This window comes from Panulirus ornatus, chromosome 20 (assembly GCF_036320965.1).
Source record: "Panulirus ornatus isolate Po-2019 chromosome 20, ASM3632096v1, whole genome shotgun sequence".
NCBI lineage: Eukaryota > Metazoa > Arthropoda > Malacostraca > Decapoda > Palinuridae > Panulirus > Panulirus ornatus.
The window spans coordinates 62,694,470-62,709,091 of record NC_092243.1 but is presented as its reverse complement, the minus strand read 5'-3'; the positions used below and the strand labels follow the sequence as shown (position 1 = coordinate 62,709,091).

The window sequence follows — 14,622 nt, the reverse complement described above, 5'->3', positions numbered from 1 at the left end:
TGGTGATAGTTAAGCTTAGTAATGGGCATGGTGATAGTCAAGCTTAGTAATGGGCATGGTGATAGTTAAGCTTAGTAATGGGCATGGTGATAGTCAAGCTTAGTAATGGGCATGGTGATAGTCAAGCTTAGTAATGGGCATGGTGATGGTCAAGCTTAGTAATGGGCATGGTGATAGTTAAGCTTAGTAATGGGCATGGTGATAGTCAAGCTTAGTAATGGGCATGGTGATGGTCAAGCTTAGTAATGGGCATGGTAATAGTTAAGCTTAGTAATGGGCATGGTGATGGTCAAGCTTAGTAATGGGCATGGTAATAGTCAAGCTTAGTAATGGGCATGGTAATAGTCAAGCTTAGTAATGGGCATGGTGATGGTCAAGCTTAGTAATGGGCATGGTGATAGTCAAGCTTAGTAATGGGCATGGTAATAGTCAAGCTTAGTAATGGGCATGGTGATAGTCAAGCTTAGTAATGGGCATGGTGATAGTCAAGCATAGTTCCAGTAATGGTGGTAGCCAAGCACCAATCTTGTAATAGTGGTTGTCAAGTATGTTAGTAGTAATGGTCGTTAACACCGTCTGACGATGGCAACAGGTGAACTATCTCAGGTAGTCGTTGTAACGTCGACTGCTGTCATTAACACTTCTTCCTAACGACACGAAGTAACGGATCTCCGCCACGGATCTCCGCCACGGATCTCCGCCACGGATCTCCGCCACGGATCTCCGCCACGGATCTCCGCCACGGAGCTCCGCCACGGATCTCCGCCACGGAGCTCCGCCACGGATCTCCGCCACGGATCTCCGCCACGGATCTCCGCCACGGAGCTCCGCCACGGAGCTCCGCCACGGAGCTCCGCCACGGATCTCCGCCACGGATCTCCGCCACGGATCTCCGCCACGGAGCTCCGCCACGGATCTCCGCCACGGATCTCCGCCACGGATCTCCGCCACGGATCTCCGCCACGGATCTCCGCCACGGAGCTCCGCCACGGAGCTCCGCCACGGAGCTCCGCCACGGATCTCCGCCACGGATCTCCGCCACGATACAATGGTTGAGTATGGTGAGAATGGCACCATTTGACATTACGCTAGTGTGTCTCTCTACCTCACTGGTGATGGTGATGATAGTGAGGGATGCTTCTCACACTGAGAATGATAAGGTGACAATGATAGTGACTGTGGTATGCCTAAGGAAGACGAGGGTGAGGAGGAGGATGATGATGAAAGGGGTCACGGAGAAAACTGATAGTGATGTTAGCGAACCTTACTGTCTTTGATGGTGATGATGATGGTGATGGTGATGATGATGGTGATTGAGAGTGATGGTCAAGCCAATAGTGATATATTTACCAAGTGATAGTGAAAGTTATTTTACCAAGGGAAAGTGATCATGAAGTGTATAGTGACTTAAGGGTGATCATGATCACCACCATTCATCATGGTGATGAAAGTGAACTCTACAGAAGTGATGATGGTGATCGTAATCACTCATGATGGTGTCTGCCTAGACAGATTAGAACCTCTGTCCATCTAGTAACCATCTAGTAAATATCTAGAAGTATCTACCCTAGCTGTATCAGTGGCAGTGGTGTGTCTTTGTTTCAGTGGCAGGTGAAACGAGCGGTTGGTCATTGAGCTGTCCAAGTGGGAGCTTTCTTCTTCTTCTTCTTCTTCTTCTTCTTCCTCGTGGCTGGAGATGGTGGTAAATTGTTGTTATTCCACTGGCGCAGGTGATGGTGGTTGCATACATCGCAGTGGTAGTGGTGTTAGTTCATTATCGCAGTGGTGTTGGTAGTTCATTATAGCAGTGGTGGTCGTTCATGATAGCAGTGATGGTCGTCAGAGGTAGTTGTCGTCGTCGCAGCGATTGTGGGTCGTCGTCACACATGCGTGGTGGGAGGGGGGATCATCAGAGTATGACATGGGCGGTGAAGATGTTTGGTGGTGGTGATGGAGACAGACCGCTGTGCTCCGGTGCTTGGTGGAATGCTGCGGTCGCCACCGTCACGCCCGCGTCACACAGCCCGGAGACATGATCTCGTCACCTGAAGAAAAAAAAAATGTAACAGGTTACATTTCTTGTCAAATTTCAGACATGATCTATATAAAGACGACATATAATGTCTTCATACACCATAAGCGATTTGTAGTGTATTCCATTTATATAGACTCCGATTTATATATATTCCGCGAACATACAGTAGATAAATAATCGAATTCATTCAAGACCATAATATTGTCAAGAGATTATAAGATGGATGTCGATAATAGAAACGTACAGTTTGGACATACAGATTTGGTAAGCCAGACAATAGAATTCTCATCTCATTCTAGTCATATAGTAATATAGTAAGGGCTATCACAATTCAGCTGACAGTATACAGGCTTCAATATATATATATATATATATATATATATATATATATATATATATATATATAGAGACAGAGAGAGAGAGAGAGAGAGAGAGAGAGAGAGAGAGAGAGAGAGAGAGAGAGAGAGAGAGAGAGAGAGAGAGAGAGATGCTCTGTGGAAGGTATTAAGAATATGTGGTGTGGGAGGCAAGTTGTTAGAAGCAGTGAAAATTTTTTATCGAGGATGTAAGGCATGTGTACGTGTAGGAAGAGAGGAAAGTGATTGGTTCTCAGTGAATGTAGGTTTGCGGCAGGGGTGTGTGATGTCTCCATGGTTGTTTAATTTGTTTATGGATGGGGTTGTTAGGGAGGTGAATGCAAGAGTTTTGGAAAGAGGGGCAAGTATGAAGTCTGTTGGGGATGAGAGAGCTTGGGAAGTGAGTCAGTTGTTGTTCGCTGATGATACAGCGCTGGTGGCTGATTCATGTGAGAAACTGCAGAAGCTGGTGACTGAGTTTGGTAAAGTGTGTGAAAGAAGAAAGTTAAGAGTAAATGTGAATAAGAGCAAGGTTATTAGGTACAATAGGGTTGAGGGTCAAGTCAATTGGGAGGTGAGTTTGAATGGAGAAAAACTGGAGGAAGTGAAGTGTTTTAGATATCTGGGAGTGGATCTGGCAGCGGATGGAACCATGGAAGCGGAAGTGGATCATAGGGTGGGGGAGGGGGCGAAAATTCTGGGGGCCTTGAAGAATGTGTGGAAGTCGAGAACATTATCTCGGAAAGCAAAAATGGGTATGTTTGAAGGAATAGTGGTTCCAACAATGTTGTATGGTTGCGAGGCGTGGACTATGGATAGAGTTGTGCGCAGGAGGATGGATGTGCTGGAAATGAGATGTTTGAGGACATTGTGTGGTGTGAGGTGGTTTGATCGAGTAAGTAACGTAAGGGTAAGAGAGATGTGTGGAAATAAAAAGAGCGTGGTTGAGAGAGCAGAAGAGGGTGTTTTGAAATGGTTTGGTCACATGGAGAGAATGAGTGAGGAAAGATTGACCAAGAGGATATATGTGTCGGAGGTGGAGGGAACGAGGAGAAGAGGGAGACCAAATTGGAGGTGGAAAGATGGAGTGAAAAAGATTTTGTGTGATCGGGGCCTGAACATGCAGGAGGGTGAAAGGAGGGCAAGGAATAGAGTGAATTGGAGCGATGTGGTATACCGAGGTTGACGTGCTGTCAGTGGATTGAATCAAGGCATGTGAAGCGTCTGGGGTAAACCATGGAAAGCTGTGTAGGTATGTATATTTGCGTGTGTGTGGACGTATGTGTATACTTGTGTATGGGGTGGGTTGGGCCATTTCTTTCGTCTGTTTCCTTGCGCTACCTCGCAAACGCGGGGGACAGCGACAAAGCAAAAAAAAAAAAAAAAAAAAAAATATATATATATATATATATATATATATATATATATATATATATATATATATATATATATATATATATAGATATATATATGTGAAAGAAGAATGTTAAGAGTAAATGTGAATAAGAGCAAGGTAATTAGGTACAGTAGGGTTGAGGGTCAAGTCAGTTGGGAGGTAAGTATGAATGGAGAAAAACTGGAGGAAGTAAAGTGTTTTAGATATCTTCGAGTGGATCTGGCAGCGGATGGAACCATGGAAGCGGAAGTGGATCATAGGGTGGGGGAGGGGGCGAAAATCCTGGGAGCCTTGAAGAATGTGTGGAAGTCGAGAACATTATCTCGGAAAGCAAAAATGGGTATGTTTGAAGGAATATTGGTTCCAACAATGTTGTATGGTTGCGAGGCGTGGGCTATGGATAGAGTTGTGCGCAGGAGGATGGATGTGCTGGAAATGAGATGTTTGAGGACAATGTGTGGTGTGAGGTGGTTTGATCGAGTAAGTAACGTAAGGGTAAGAGAGATGTGTGGAAATAAAAAGAGCGTGGTTGAGAGAGCAGAAGAGGGTGTTTTGAAATGGTTTGGTCACATGGAGAGAATGAGTGAGAAAAGATTGACCAAGAGGATATATGTGTCGGAGGTGGAGGGAACGAGGAGAAGTGGGAGACCAAATTGGAGGTGGAAAGATGGAGTGAAAAAGATTTTGTGTGATCGGGGCCTGAACATGCAGGAGGGTGAAAGGAGGGCAAGGAATAGAGTGAATTGGAGCGATGTGGTTTTCCGGGGTTGACGTGCTGTCAGTGGATTGAATCAGGGCATGTGAAGCGTCTGGGGTAAACCATGGAAAGCTGTGTAGGTATGTATATTTGCGTGTGTGGACGTATGTATATACATGTGTATGGGGGTGGGTTGGGCTTTCTTTCGTCTGTTTCCTTGCGCTACCTCGCAAACGCTGGAGACAGCGACAAAAAAAAAAAAAAAAAAAAAAAAAAAAATATATATATATATATATATATATATATATATATATATATATATATATATATATATATATCCCAACAAATGTGTTTTCATTTCCATCGCTGCTAATCATGACAGCCTAACGACTTTACATCTCACCCCTCCGTGTTCTGTCACATGATGGCTGGACAAAGAAACCCTGAACTCCATTTCATTTGCTGCCTACCTCGGGGGTAAACCTGCTCCACACCGTACATGAAATGCTTCATTTTCCTCTGTGCCGGCACCATCCTCTCTAAACTGCAGTCCCTCCACTAATAAATCCATATTCCTTTCATGTAAGCCGTAGTTTCCCCCCCCCCCCCCCCCCACACACACACACACATCACAGTAAGAGAGATAGAGCCAATGAAACAGCCAGGGAACGTGTAGCCTCACCCACTAGTCCCCTCCCCTAGTTTAAACCATATTCCGATCACCACACGAGGTGTATTTTATGTGTAGGTTTCCCTCCTCACATAGTTCCCCTTCAGTGTCCTTTCTCCGTTAAAGGGTCATTAAGGTACGAGTGGGGGAGGAAAAAAGAAAGAAAGCAGACGATAGACTGTCATCAAAAATCCTCGTTTACCAAGCGTTCTTCTCGTACCAGCTTCTGCCTCCAGTTACTGATGCCCGGCAGATTGCATTCCCGGCGGCTCAAGTAAACTACATGACGACACGACGTATAATCTTTCATCGCTGAAGATGAAATACGACCGTAGACGGAAAGCAGTTTATCTCTCTGTACTGCGCTGTCAGGTCGTCATAAACCCCGAGCCCTGTGTCCTACATATGACTGACATGATGTGAATCACTCATCGTTCAGGAGATGTATAGGTGTATTCCTGCTTCCTTGTCAAGACCCATGGATATTCACGTTAATACATTATTATTACCATTCCCAAAGGGTCACCTGCTGCAAATCTTCATACATAGATGGTAATGAGAAATGTGCACATGACGAACCCTAATTAAGTGGGATATTTATTCACTGAAAAATAGAAGAATAAAAAGATTAAAAGACAGACGTTAGTATTTAAAAAATGTCATAATTTTTGCATGACGTTATTTACAGTTTTTCATTCAAAATATCCAGAATGTCACAATTACGCACGCATGCATAGACACACACAAACAGATTTACAGACTGTGTGTGTATATATATATATGAATGAATATATTTATATATATATATATATATATATATATATATATATATATATATATATATATATATATATATATATATATCATACATATTCGTAATTTCCCTTATTAGCGAGGTAGCGTTAAGAACAGATGACAGAGAATTAGAGGGAAAATTTCTCACTTGGCTCCTCGCTCTGTTCCTTCTCTTCCAATCACATGTTTACCAAATGGCGTCCTAGCTTTGTTTCTTAGATTTATATCAACTGACTTATATTTCTCTTCTGTGTCTCCCCTGATGATGTGATTATTACACGAAAGTGCACTTGGCAACTTATTGTGTGTCATTTTCCTCGTGGATTCATAGGGATATATATATATATATATATATATATATATATATATATATATATATATATGAATAAATTTTTAGCACTTTCGCCTTCCATTTCTCATAAACAGCGGTAATGTATTTTCTTCGGAATAACTTCCCGCACACCTGTGTAGCTCTCTCACACCTGTGATGACCAGTGCTGGTACTGAGCAGCCTCGTAGTTTTATTCACGAAACGAGTCTCGCAGCGGTGGTGGTGAGGTTGCATGTCACCAGCAGGACATCACTGATATCATGGGTCTACACAGATGGGAACGTGTGTCACCAATTGCCCTCCTCAACTTTCACCCTTGGTGTGATATGGTTCTCTCTCTCTCTCTCTCTCTCTCTCTCTCTCTCTCTCTCTCTCTCTCTCTCTCTCTCTCTCTCTCTCTCTCTCACACACACACACACACACACACACACACACACACACACACAACCATGAAAGAAAAGAAATGATATCTGTTGACAGTGTGATGTACAATGATGTTTGGACGAATATTTGATGTGGTTCATGTCATGCTGTATATCTGTGATTTCAAGGTCATATGGAATGCTGTATCACCGCTAAATGATTGAATGAATAGACTTTTATATGTGTCTTTCCCATGTGTTTTCAAATTCAATCAGTTTGAGTAATATAGGAGTGCTTGTAATTTTTTATTGTAAGATATTTCGATTGTCGAGTAGAATATGAAGCAGCTACAGGCATATCTTAAAAATCATTCCTTTTTCTTTTCCTTAGGGGAAAGCATTCATCAGAGTTCATAAAAGGAACTTTAAAACTTACATCGGATTCATATCTAACTCAGAAAATTATGATAGAGACTGATACTCCAGAGAACTTGTGAATCAAGATTTAATCGCAAATATTTTCTTAAATGGAATCATGAAAGATCAGAGTGTGTGAAAAGCTCAGAACAAAAATATCCCACGCGGCTGGCCCAGGTTCGAATCCTCAGACGCCCAGAATGATATAGTGTCTATCTATTCCATGCGTTAGATACATGTTAAGATTTATCTATATGTGTGTGTGTGAGTGTGTGTGTGTATGTGTGTGTGTGTTCCAATATTTGTTCCCAGGTTCATGTGCTCATTCAAGATAACAGGCGGAGCATCAAGAGCCAAGATCAGTTGGCTGTGTATATTGTCCTGCCACACTCGGCAGGTCTCTTCAAGCTCTCTGGTGTACCGGGACCTAAGCCAACATATTGGATACACTCGCCCGTTCCGTCAGTGTCGCTGTAAGTTTCGAGCAGGCGACACCGCAACAGATCTCCTCGTTTCCAGCGCATGGAATACAAATCCAGACCGTTGCACCCACTCCAGCCTGGCCGCTGTAGATATTTCAGGAACATTGAACTTAAAGCTGGAAGCTTAATGGCGGGACTACCGTCATGTGGTATCTTGGATACTGAACCATTCTCTCATGACACCAGCTTCGAGTGAACTAAGGTCTCCCTAGAAGTGAAATTGGAGTATCTTTCCATAATGGTGATTATACAAGAACCGGTACTGGACTAGTGTCAGAAAATTATATTGAAATCTAAATCGTATACCGATTCCATGCCCTATTTAACTCAATATTGTTTATATGTATTTTTTTTTTTATATCTATGTTGAAGCCTCCAGTTATCGAGCAAAGTCCAAATCAAGGCCTAGTCCTTGGTTCAAATATAGAAAAATGTATGAAATTAAAAAACGAAAAGACACGGGAAAGTAATTACGAATTTTGGAGGGAATGAAAAAACCTGTCTTTTAGAATATGCCAGGTCATAGTTATTGGGAAAAACATGAAAAACTAGAGAGTTCCAAAGCTTCGCGTTTAGGGAAAGAAACAGTTATCAGAAACGGCCCACCCTTGAGTTGCCAACAACCACACAGTATCATGTGACGCTGCAGATTGCCGAATATTGTGTGGTCTTACTAGTTGTGGGGGCACTCAGGCAGTCTGCTCTCGGGAGCAAAAACCAAAGTAATACCTACAGAACAGAGAATAAAGGGTCAAGTTTGGAAGTTAGCGTGGAAGAGTTTATGTGTCGAAACGCTTTCGTCTTGATTCTGTCAAGTAAGGATACAGTGCTAGAACCATCCTACATGTGACAGCAGTTCTCCGTACATGAACGAATCAGCCCTTTATATACACGGAGCAACTGTTCAGAAGAACATATACGCACCTACACACACACATACACACACACACGACCGCCGTTTCCCGTGAAAGCAAAGTAGCGCCAGGAACAGAGGAATAGAGGCTATATTCGCCTGTATCCATTCTCTAGCTGTCATGCGTAACTCACCAACACCACAGCTCCCTATCCACAGCCAGCCCCCACAGACCTTTCCATGGCTTACCCCTCCCGCTTCACATGTCTTGGTTCAGTCCACTGACGGCACGTCGACCCCTGTATACCACATCGTTCCAATTCATTCTGTCTCCTGCATGTTCCGGCCCGATGTGGAAAGCACAACCTGTCCACAATACTGAGGATTCACCCTACACCTAGAAGGAGGATTCATCAAAATATATGTCACCAAGAGCCACAAAACTGCCCTCACGCAAGAGATGATTGCTAGATCTACAGGGATACTACGCCGTGAACAAGACACAAGAAGCCCAACCACTAATCATCACTGAGCAACCTCAAACCTCAACAACCAGAACACAAGCCAAGATAGACTACTCCAGCTACAGGCCCCAGCGTCGCGTTACAACCAATAAGAGCACATTGCTACATACACGTCCGCCTATCGGTATTACCAAGCCTCCACCCAGCTACCCACAGAGATTCCCAGCTCCTCCACCGGCCTCTCCACACGCTTCTGAAGATGATCTGATGGACTCGTATCGAAACGTTGAAACAACATTACGAGATATTCTACCCAACCTCCCCACCCATAATAGAAGAGATGTTAGTCAACTTGAAAATCTCAGAAAGGATCTGATTTATAGTCTTTTTAACAATATATATATATATATATATATATATATATATATATATATATATATATATATATATGTATATATACTTATATATATGTGTGTGTGTGTGTTTTCCAAGTTCAACTCGTCTATAACGACGTAAATCATTTACGAAAGCTTTTACCAAACAAACGGCCGGCAGAGAGAGAGAGAGAGAGAGAGAGAGAGAGAGAGAGAGAGAGAGAGAGAGAGAGAGAGAGAGAGAGAATTTGGCCATTATATACAAGATCAGCCGATGTATCCAACACTGAGCTGAAAATGTTTTTGACGTGTTGGTAAAGCGCAGGTTGAATTCATCAGTCCTGAAAAACTCTGGTGGTCTCGGTATCACGGCAGTCATTTATCTGTGACGACCTGTATGGGGGCTTTTTATATCTGTGTTTCGTTAGAGAGAGAGAGAGAGAGAGAGAGAGAGAGAGAGAGAGAGAGAGAGAGAGAGAGAGAGAGAGAGAGAGAGACAGACAGACAGACAGACAGACAGAGACGGTTTTACATTCGCGCTACTTCATTTCTTAACCTTGTATAGATGAACCATATTTTAATTCATTTAATCTTATATATATGTGTGTTTGTGTGTGCGTGTGTCTGTCTGTCTGTCTGTTGTCAGTCTGTGTGTGTGTGTGTGTGTGTGTGTGTGTGTGTGTGTGTGAGTGAGTCTGTCTTTTATTCTTACTTGTACGATACTGGGAGTAAGTTAGTTCTACATTCGAGGGGCCCTATCTCTAGAACAGTTTTTAATTACTTGCAAAGTCTCTTTGATTCTTTTGTATACTGTCGGAACTCAGACTTCGATCCGCAACTCTTAACACTGTCAAAATTCTTATTCTAACCCTCTGTAACTGGTTTATTGTTATATTGCTTGTGATGGCTTCTGGTTCTTCTACATTTACCTAGTTCGATGTGTGTGTGTGTGTGTGTGTGTGGTTATACAGGACAGTCACTGATTTCATAAACCTCAAGGATCCCTTTTACGGGACTCGTGCAACTTTAAGGCTGCGTTGCAATCCAGCAACAGGGAAATGAAAACTTCCTCAATGATATTGTACTTCTTTCCGTCCAGTGACAATGGTACAGACCAGACGCAGGTCACCTTTCACCCAGAGCGTAATTTACACACACACACACACATATATATATATATATATATATATATATATATATATATATATATATATATATATATATATATATATATATATATATATCTGTGATTTTATAATTACCCCAGCATTTACTGCTAAGATCGCTCAAAGTCTTTCTCACTCCTTCCGATTTGGTCTCCCGCCTTCTCCTCGTTCCCTCCACATCTGACACATATATCCTCCTTGTCAATCTTTCCTCACTCATTCTCTTCATGTGTCCAAACCATTTCAACACACCTTCTTCTGCTCTCTCAACAACACTCTTTTTATTACCACACATCTCGCTTACCCTTTCATTGCTTACTCGATCAAACCACCTAACACCCATATTGTGTTCAAACATTTAATTTTCAACATATCCACCCACCTGCTCACAGCCTTATATAACTATAACCCATTCCTCGCGCCATATAACATTGTTGGGAATACTATACCTTCAAACATACCCATTTTTGCCCTCCCAAATAACGTTCTCTCTCCACACATTCCTCAGCGCTTCCAGAACCATCGCTCCTTCCCCCATCCTAAGGCTTACTTCTGCTTCCATGGATCCATTTGCTGCTATGTACACTCCCAGGTATCCAAAATACTTCACTTCCTCCAAGATTTCTCCATTTAAACTCACTCCAAGTACCCTCTCCCACAACTTTGCTTAACCTGACGACCTTGCTTTTATTCACATTTATTTTCAAATTCCTCCTTTCACACACTCTTCCATACACAACCCCAACTTCTGCAGTTTCTCACTCGAATCTGCCACTAGTGCTGTATCATCAGCAAACAACAGCTGAATCACTTCCCATGCCCTCTCATCCTCAGCAGACTGCCTACTCGCCGCTCTCCAAGACTCGCGCACTTATCTCCCTCATCACCCCAACCATAAACAAGTTGAACAACCATGATGACCATCACACACTAACCTCTTGAAACCATTCAGTCTCTCTCTTCCTACTCGTACACATGTCTTACACACTGGATGAATAATTCTCTATTTCTAGCAGCTTTCCAACCACACCATAAATTTCATAAGACCTTTCACAAGGCATCTGTATAAACCCTATCATATGCTTTCTCCAGATCCATTAATGCCACAAACAAATCCACCAGTTTTCTAAGTATTTCGCACAAACATTCTTCAAAGCAAATGCCTGATCCACACATCCTCTACCACCTATAAAACCACACTGCTCCTCCTCAGTTTGAACCTCTGTACATGCCTTCACCCTCTCAATCCATACCTTCCCGTATGATTTACCAAGTATACTCAACACACTTATGCCTCTGTAGTCTGAACACTCTTTTATCCCCCTTGCCTTATGCAGTGGCATATACAGTAATGTACATTTGTTCCGCCAATCTTCGTCGCTTGTAGTATAAGGTAATGGGAAGAGCAAAAGAAAATGATCGCAAAAAACTAATAACAGTTGGCATTTCCAGTTGCCCTTAGGATGGTGTGACTCTATTACACACATTATTCTGGTTGGGAAACTGTTTGCATACCTGTAATTTACAAACATCAAGGTTATGATTGGACATTATCTAGACAGATGAAGGCAACAACCTTAAGATTGAAGCAGAAATGTTTTATTTTGATTCTTTTTCTTCATCAAGAACTTAAGCCTGTGTTGATAAACGTTGGTGGCACAGATAGAGCAGAGAAAGTTCTCAACTACGTAGAAGAAAATTCTGTATTTAAATATATAAGTTTAAGTATATAATCCCGGTACATAGTCTCATTATCCCTGGGGATAGGGGATTAAGAATACTTCCCACGTATTCCCTGCGTGTCGTAGAAGGCGACTAAAAGGGGAGGGAGCGGGGGGCTGGAAATCCTCCCCTCTCGGTTTATTTTTTTTTTTTTTTTTTTTTTTTTCAATTTTCCAAAAGAAGGAACAGAGAATTGGGCCAGGTGAGGGTATTCCCTCAAAGGCCCAGTCCTCTGTTCTTAACGCTACCTCGCTAATGCGGGAAATGGCGAATAGTTTGAAAGAAAGACATAGTCTCATGTCCTCACTTACATTTCACACTTTTACCGACCGTTCATAAGTATCATATTGACCGAACGAGAGGCGCGAGAGTCTGGCGAGATTGGAATGCTCCCCCAATTAAGGTGTCTTCGGTATGTCGTGTCCCACCAGTTGGGGTGGGGGGATATATATATACAAGGACGGTAAACAAACCTGTGATTTGCCAGCAAGTCCCAGACGTGCCGCAGCTCGGCGGTGGGAATATCAGTTGATACAGCGCATAATGACAGGATTGCCTGGCTGTGTGTCGTACCCTCTACCAGGAGACTTCTGGCAGCTGACTTATATATCAAGGAACGAGCTGCTTCTGGGAATATATATATATATATATATATATATATATATATATATATATATATATATATATATATATATATATATATATATATATATTTCTTTCTTTTCAACTATTCGCCATTTCCCGCGCCAGCGAGGTAGAGTTAAGAACAGAGGACCAGGCCCCTGAGGGAACATCCTCACCTAGCCCCTTTCTCTGTTCCTTCCTTTGGAAAATTAAAAAAAAAAAAAAAGAGAGGGGGGGGGGATTTCCAGCACGCCGCTCCCTCCCCTTTTAGTCGCCTTCTACGACACGCAGGGAATACGTGGGAAGTATTCTTTCTCCCCTATCCCCAGAGATAATATATATATATATATATATATATATATATATATATATATATATATATATATATATATATATATATATATATATATATATTGATAGATAGCGATGTTACCTTTCGTACCTATACGAGTAATTCAAAGCTTTGGTCTTTGTTGTGTATAGTTAAGTCTGTTATCAGTTACCATTGTCCTTGTTATATCTGGTGATATCATATCATATATCTCTCTATACGTCCCGCTGCGATAGTGATATACCTAACTGCCGCCTGTCGGCCAATATGAGGCGATAAGATGTCGTCTTGTGCCATTAGATGTGCGCATTATGAGACAGCAGGGTGAGAAGTGCCTTATTGTTACTGTTATTATCATTTGATATATTACCTTGGGATAGCTTACTGCAGCAGTGGGGTCAGGGGACGTAAAGGAAATTAATGATATTCCAAGAACAGGTTGTGGGAGCTGGGGGAAAAGGGGGATTAAAGATAATGGTATACTGAAGTGGTTGAGAGAGAGAGAGAGAGAGAGAGAGAGAGAGAGAGAGAGAGAGAGAGAGAGAGAGAGAGAGAGAGAGAGAGTACGTGATGAGGGTGAAAGAGATGATAGAAAGGTGGACTCAAATGAAGAGAGGAGGCAGAGAAAGAGAAAACCTTGTGATATCTGGAGATATATGAATTGATACAGCCGGACGAAATGAGAAGATGAGGAAAATAAAAAAAAAACACACGAAACATTTCGATCACCAGATCTTGTTTTGTCCCAGGCGATCGTCCGACCGAACGCAGAGACCTCGATACACCCAAATGACTCGATCTCAGTACAAGTAACTCGGTTGCTTTAACGTATCATTGGAGACTGTATGATATGGGACCGGGATGAAACGATCGATCGATCACCGACTCACTCTGTGTGTAACCTTGATGGAGGGTAAAGGGGAGGGGGGGTCAGGGGGGGGCAAGTGAGACGATCTCCCGACGCAATATCTTCGAGACCTCGATGGGGACGCGTCACTCGATTCCCCCCCCGCCCAGCATCATTGCAAAAATAGCTTGATCTGTCCAGCCGAGACGATCATACCTTGTGGGAGGAAGTCTGGATGGGAACCAGGTCGCCACGGTGGCTCTGGAGATCTTGATACGGACCAATTGAGGCAATATTTCCCACAGATGGAGGATATCCTGATAGGGCCTTACCCAAGTCGATCGTCCGATAGACTTAGGAGAATTGGATAAGCGTAATTGATACGATTACCCCATCCCAGTGAGTTGTTATCCTTCCTAAGGATTATCTGGGGTGATAATTATCCCCCCCCCCCAGAAAAGTCTATGTGGTAGATCGCCTTATTTGGACAATCTGGGACCACCCAGCACACTGAGGACGTGGTCATCTTCAAGAAGGAGGCCACCGGAGACCCTCCCGGAGACACTGAAGGTAGGGAGAAAGGTGGCCCTGATGAGGCCAGTTGAGGCCAACACCCTACACAGTTACGAGTACCTGAGAGGCTGAATTAGCAGTCACCCCCCTAAAAAAAAATAGGTAAATAGAAAATGAAGAAAACATA

General features: G+C 42.7%; 1 protein-coding gene across 1 annotated transcript in view; it reads right to left on the bottom strand.

The window, feature by feature from the left end:
* Nucleotides 1-1,050: 1,050 nt before the first annotated feature.
* LOC139756068 (prolactin-releasing peptide receptor-like) overlaps nucleotides 1,051-14,622 on the bottom strand; it is a 208,088-nt gene continuing 194,516 nt past the window's right edge. Inside the window, exon 2 of the mRNA XM_071675079.1 lies at nucleotides 1,051-2,045. The gene's annotated coding sequence lies outside the window, so the exon portion shown is untranslated. The remainder of the gene's footprint in view (nucleotides 2,046-14,622) is intronic.